This window comes from Carlito syrichta, unplaced genomic scaffold, assembly GCF_000164805.1.
Source record: "Carlito syrichta isolate Samal-C Ts95f unplaced genomic scaffold, Tarsius_syrichta-2.0.1 Scaffold304020, whole genome shotgun sequence".
NCBI classification, from domain to species: domain Eukaryota; kingdom Metazoa; phylum Chordata; class Mammalia; order Primates; family Tarsiidae; genus Carlito; species Carlito syrichta.
Genome location: NW_007248116.1, coordinates 301,316 through 308,672, shown reverse-complemented (window position 1 = coordinate 308,672; position 7,357 = coordinate 301,316). Strand labels below are relative to the sequence as shown.

Below are 7,357 nucleotides of genomic sequence, written 5' to 3'. Positions count from 1 at the left end.
TTTTTTTTTTCTGTGTACCAAGGCAAAAGTACACTTAATAACCTAGGGTCACAAACTCAAAGGAACCAAGCTCCTTAAGGAATCTAACAAAACTCTTAAATATGTGAAGACCCTCAAATACTAGATAATATGAGATTATGGAATCTATGACCACTAGGAGAGTACATGTCTCCAAACCACTTTCACATTTACTTTTATTTTCTGAACACTGCCTTTCTTTTTTTGAGTTTGAGTCTCACTCTCACCCAGACTGGATTGCAGTGGCCTCTCCCGGCCACTGCAGCCTCCCCCTGCTGGGCTCCGGCGGTCCTTCCACCTCAGCCTTCCAAGAAGCTGGAACTACAGGCCCATGCTGCCACATCCAGCTAATTTTTTATTTATTGTAGAGAAGAGGTCGCCAAGTTGCCCAGGCGGGTCTCGAACCTGCGGGCTAAGGCAATCCACTCACTTTGGCCTCCCAAAGCGCTGGGATTACAGGTTGAGCCACCGAGCCCGGCCTGAACACTGCCTTTCAAAGCACATCTTGGACTAGATGTGGGCAATGATTCTGACCTCTGAGTCTTAAGTCACCTATTATTAATGGCATTAAAATGTCTTTTTTCACTTGGATATTCATGCTGCTTCTCACAAGTCAGTAAACTGTCTTATGAATGGTCATTTTCCTCCTCCTCATACTTGATGATTAGCAACATCATTTAACTCAGTTGATCACTCCCACCTCCTTGATAGATTTTTTCACCTGGCTTCCTGGCACCACATATCCAGGTTTTCCTTTTACCTTTGCAGCCATTCCTCAGTCTCCTTGATTAGTATCTCCTCTTGTCCTAGATCTCTCAAATTTAGAGTACTGTAAGGTTTTTTCCCTTCTCTACACACTTATTCCTTTGGTGATATTCAGTCTTGCATTTTAAAATAACAACATCCTGGCGACTACCAAATTCCTGTCTCAAGCCAGGACCATTCCCCAAACTCCAGATTCCTATATTCAACTGCTTACTCACCCACATCATCCCATGTATGTCTAATACACCCCTTAAACTTAAGATGTCTAAAACTGAACTTCTGATCCCTTCCACAAACGTGCTCCACTTTCCAATCTCAGTTGATAGTAACTCTATTCTTTCCTTTGTCAAAGCCAACAATATTAGCATCATCTTGATATCTCTTTTTCTCACACTTCACATTGTGGTCTATAAGGACATCATTCTAGTTATGCATCCAAATAAATATAGAATCTGACCACTTTTCACCACAACCACTGCTTTAAACCTGGTATAAGCCACCACCTTGTCTCCTGAAGATTACTGCAGTAGGTTTCTGGTTGCATTATTACCCAACATGCACTATTCTCAGCACAGCAACTAAAGTGATCCTTAAAAAACCCAAGTAAAAATATTTAAATCCTCTAGGCAAAAGCCTGCTGTTGCCCCCTGTTTTATTCTGAGTTAAACCATTGTCCTTACAGTGGCTTCTTTCAAGGTCCTTCAAAATATATTTCCTGTTACCACTACCATCTCCTCCCTTGTGTCCTCTTCTATCATTCATCTTCCCCCAGTTCATATCCCCCCCAACCCCATCTCAAGCTGCTTTAGCTACACTGATCTTTGTGTGACAATTCCATGTGCATTATGGTCATATTCTTATGTAAGTCCTAATTATTTTCTCTGCTGGGAAAATTCTTCCCCCTTTATATATGCTATACAAACTCCCTCACAACATTTAATATGGACTCAGATACCACCTTCTCATTGAGACAAGCTCTGACTCCTTGTGAAACAACCACAGCCTCAGCCCCTTGCACTCCTAATCTCATTTGCAATGTTCCAAAAAAGTTATCACTCCCTAATATTCTCTATAATTTTCACTCATTTTTACTTAACACAAAATTGATAAATTTACCTGACTTTTTATCTTATATATTTCTTGAGATAATTAATATATAAATATCCAAATAAACGATGAATAGGTAAGGCTAACCGGTTATGAGATTGGTCTTCAATGATCTTCAATAATCAAGGTCGTTCATTTACATTATCACATTGCTCTTAAACATTTGACTTTATTATAGAACATAAGTTTTCTTTTCCAAATTTGTAAAGAATTTTCCCCCACTGTAAAATTAAGAATAAGGAATTGATACAAATGGAAAATAAACTCAATACTGAAGCTTTGCAAAATACTGTCAATTTAATTTTTCTTTTTAAATATTTTTCAATTGATAAGTACAAATTTTATATATGGTGCACAGCATGACTTTTTGTCATATGTACACATTTAGAATTGCTAAATCCAGCTATTTAACAAATGCATTACCTCACATATTTATCATTTTTTGTAGAAAAACACAATCTACTCTCAGCAATTATCAAGTATACAATATATTGTTAACAGTAGTCACCATAAAATACAATAGATCTCTTGAACTTATTTTTCCTAGCTGAAATTCTGTGTCCTTTATCCAACATCACTCCAATCTTCAACCTTTAGTTACCACCATTTCTGTTAATTTTATTGTTAAAGTACATCTTACATGTAGAAACTAGCTTATCTATAGCCGATATAAAGTAATATAATTTTTTTTCCAGAAACAGTGCAACAAGTTTTCTCTCAGTTTTCGCTAAGCTTTCAATACTGAAAATTTAACAGATCAGCTACAGGAATAAACATCAAGGGCTTGCCTGACAGCTTCTGCTCACTGTCAGATTTCTGCCAACCAGTTTTTAGAACAGGAAAAAATTTATCACTAAAGAGGCTAGTGCATTAAGCCTGAAAGACAAATTGCTCACTAAAGGTGAGGTAATTGCTTTCAAGAAGAAACAGCTGTGTTCTCATTAGAGATTAAAGTTCTCAAAATCATCTCCTCCAGCTGCCCTAGATGCCGAAAGGAAAGAAATCCAAGGAGAAGAGGTGGCCCCAGCCCCTGCTGTCGTGAAGAACCACCGTGAGCACCTCTTGTAATTGCAAAAGTCAAACCTGACTTGTATTTATCTTTTGTTATAACACAGTTTTTTTTTCCTTTATTGAAATGTGTATACGTTTTTGGCACCCTTTATATTTGTCCAGACAGAAACCTCTACAAGAAGATGGTGAACCCCTTATTTGAGAAAAAGCCTGAGAACTTTGACACTGGACGGGAAATCCAACCCCAAAAGAATCTCACCCTTTGTCAAATGTCCTCATTATATCAGATTGCAGTGGCAAAGAGCTATCCTCTATAAGTGGCCGAAAGTGCCTCCTGCCATTAATCAATCAGTTCACGCAGGCCTTGCACCGCCAGACAGCTACTCAGCTGCTTAAGTTGGCCCACAAGTACAAGTTGGAGATAAAGCAAGAGAGGAAGCAGAGACTGCTAGCCCAAGCTGAAGAGAAAGCTGCAGGCAAAGGGGACATCCCCACCAAGAGGTCACCTGTCCTTCGGGCAGGGCTCAACACTGTCACCACCTTGGTGAAGATCAAGAAGGCTCAGTCGGTAATGATCGCACATGACGTGAATCCCATCCAACTGGTTGTCTTCCTGCTTGCCCCGTGTCATAAAATGGGGGTTCATTACTGCATTACCTAGGGGAAGCCAAAATTGGGGCGTCTAGTCCACAGGAAGACCTGCACTACTGTTGCCTTCACACAGGTTAAATAGGAAGACAAAGGAGCTTTGGCTAAGCTGGTGGAAGCCATCTGGACCAATCACAATGACAGATATGATGAGATCCGCCGTCACTGGGGAGGCAACATCCTGGGTCCAAATCTGTGGCCCGCATTGCCAAGTTAGAGAAAGCAAAGGCTAAAGAACTTGCCACTAAGCTGGGCTAAAAGTACACTGATGGATGTTCTGTACATACAATTTTTTTTGTTAATTCTCCTTCAAAAAAAAAAAGTTCTCATTATCTTATGGCTGTTTGATATCAGAAATTCAGTCCCCTTACCACCAGTGAACAGTTTATCTTCCAAACTGGAATCCTTGTCTGTGTACGCCCTGGTTTAGAGTTTATTATCATTCTGAAAACTGAGTAATATACTGGGGATGCCAAAAAAAGTGTACACATTTTAAGAGGTGATATCTATGTATTACTTTTAGTTTGCCATAATCAGAAGAGTCTGAATGCTGATGGTAACCACCTTGAGCACCTCTTGTAACTGCAGAAGTCAAACCTGACTTTTATTTATCTTTTGTTATAATACGTTTTTTTCATTTCTTAAAATGTGTATACATTTTTGGCACCCTTTTTATTTGTCCAGAAAGAAATGTATAGAGTCCTCCATTACAACAGAAGTCAAGTGTCCTTTCTAGCCTTGCTAAAATTTATGATGCACTGAGTAAGCATAAATGAATTATTTTGTTTTGCCAAAGTATGCAAAGTTGTTCAGTTTCTTCTTTGTAACAATCATGACCCCGGGCTTGCTCCCTTTGAAGAAAAATATCAAGAAAAATTCCTCAAGTGCAAAATCAAGAAGAAAAAGATTTTTTTGCTTACTTGAACTATACATTTTGTCTTAATGTGCCTTTAATGCTTTCTTAAATAACAAAAATAAGTAAAGAACAGTTAGTTATGCTATATTTTTCTTACTCATTTTTCTAAAGGAACAAAGTTTTTAAACATTAAATGTATATTAAAATCATGTGAATAATAAGAAGCATTTGCAGGACACTACAATTGATAATGTTGTCCACCTTCACTTGCATTGGAACTTTACAATTCAATAAAAATCTGAAAGTAACTGACAGTTATTGGAAGTTTATGAGGTCGAACACTATGTTAGGATTTCTCCATATCACATCTCAGTGAGGTAGGTATTATTATATTTCAATCTTTAGATGTGGAAATATAAAGTCAAGTAAATCACACAACTGATGAGAGAATAAAACAACTAGAATTCATACCCTCAAAGCCTATGCTGACTCTAAAAGTTATTATTAATTGCACCTATAAATTAGGCACCTTCTCCCATTTTGTTGATTGCTAATCCAAAGTTGTTGTTCATTCCAGTTGTATCATGTTTTATGGCACCTGATGCTTTTGAAAAGCAGAATAATCATCAGAACCAACTTTATTTAGTGCTTATGAGGTGCTGCACTGTGAACTTTACCGTATTGCTATTTTTCACTAAAGCCATGTGAAGTAAATATTATTATATTTATTTTACAGATGAGGAATCTGAGCCTCAGTGAGATTCAATAAATTATCTCAGGTCACACAAAAGGAACTGGTAGAATCAAGATTATAAGCCACACTCTTTACCAAACCATACTGCCACACCATGATCCTTCTTTGATCATCCTCACTACCTGAATGCTTACAGAATTCTAAACAATCTGCCTGAAATTTTACTAACATGATGCTATCTTTTTAAACAACCACAGCAATTTATTATCTAACAAGACATTATTTTCCAAGCAATTTGCATAAAATCAGCAAAATCTTGTTTAGATACTAATTTTATAGTGTAAATTGGTACAAGGAAAGCTGTTTAGACATGTGGTTATATTGTAAATGTTGCCCTTGGGCTTGCAAAGTATTCTTCTCCAGAGTCAACAAACTCCTCATATAATTGAGTTACTTTCTCTGAGGTGACCCTTTCTTAAGCAACTTTTTTTATATATCAACTACACTCCTTTGGGTAAAAATGGGAGATCTGGTATTATACAATCATGCTGTATGGTATTTTAATTAAAAGAGGTATCACTGAATACTTAAAGATCTTGTGTCTGCCAGAATCTATAATCATTATGCAAATAAGACTGTAGGGAAAGAAAATACACCTCTTTTCCATTTACATTTCAATTAGAATGTGAAAGTTCATTGCTGAAACTAAAGATTTCATATGTCGTAACAGACATAAAAAAATCAATACATGCCCTTTATTAGTTCTAGTCTGCATCGACTTCTACCAACATTAAAGTTTAATAATTCTGTGTTATGCATATATGTTACATTTGAGCCCACAAAATACAAGTGAACTAGGTCATCCATTTTTAGACTTATAGCAATATGGTGCCATAAGTCACAATTTTTATTGTAATGTCTCAGTGGGGTATGATGAACTAGATCATTCACATTGATAAGTTCTTCTAGACTTTAAAATAAGTCTTCATAAAAGATACACACACATTTTTTCAGATAATTGGGTTATTTGATAACTACATTGAATGTTAAACAGTTAAGAATGCCTGAAACACATTATTATAAAGTCCTGTTAGTTTGAGAAAAATTAAAGCTAAAATTGCAAAAGAGAAGATTTTCAAGAGACATAAAAAATAACTTTTGCTCTCAGAAGAGCTCTAGCCTAAAGTCAAAAAACTGAGATTTGTGCTGTGCACAAACTAGCCATGAGACCTGGGACAACACTCTTTATTTGCTTGTGACTCGGTTACTTTTTAACTGTTAAATGGAATAACAAAATAAAGAAAAAGTAAAATAACAGATGCGGTGATATTTTGAGAGGGGAAAATACTATTTGCAAACCTAAGTTATTTTTATTGTTATTTTCCTGTTCATACTGTAGATTGATTAAATGTAAATACCGAAAAGTGTGAAACTATTAAAAAATATTAAAACAGAACAGAATGGAATATAAAGAAAACTTAACCCTCTCTCCTAAATCTACTCTCCAGAAAAAAAAGCACTACTAGTAAGTTCTTTTTTAAAAAATAAACAAGTTCTTTCGTTATCAGATTTTTAAAAAGGAAACACGAAGATTTTCTGTTAGACTTAATTTTTTAATCCCTTCATATTTGATGGTTTGCTTTTTTTATTAACTGCACTACTTGAAACTCAAATTCACTTTTTAGATCAGAGGTGAAAGAAAAGCAAATGGATGGAACGCAGAAAACCTTGTTCAAGTCCTGGCATTACTCCTTATTAGCTGGGTCAAAAGGTTAAATCTCTGAGTTTGAATTTTTCCTCACTAAAATCAGAATAATAATATCTCCTCTCAGACTTTTTAATGAAAAAAAGAGAACATGAAGATGCTTTTTAAACTATAAAGAGATATACTAGTTCAAGTAATCGGTTGTACAACATGATGACTATAGTTAATAGTAATGTATTGTATATTTGAAAATTGTTAAGACAGTAGATTTTGCTGGGCTCGGTGGCTCAGCCTGTAATCCCGCGCCTTTGGGAGGTTGAGGTGAGTGGATTGCATGAGCCCGTGGGTTCGAGACCCGCCTGGGCAACTTGGCAAGACCACATCTCTACAATAAATCAAAAACTAGACGGGAGGGGTAGCGCGCGCCTGTAGTTCCAGCTACTTGGAAGGCTGAGGAGGCGGAAGGATCACCAGAGCCCAGCAGGTAGAGGCTGCGGTGGCCGGGAGCGGCCACTGCACTCCAGTCTGGGTGACAGAGTGAGACTCCAACTCA

General features: G+C 36.8%; 1 pseudogene; it reads left to right on the top strand.

Annotated features, from left to right (window-relative positions):
• Window positions 1-2,875: 2,875 nt before the first annotated feature.
• LOC103261818 lies at window positions 2,876-3,807 on the top strand (annotated as a pseudogene).
• Window positions 3,808-7,357: the final 3,550 nt, after the last annotated feature.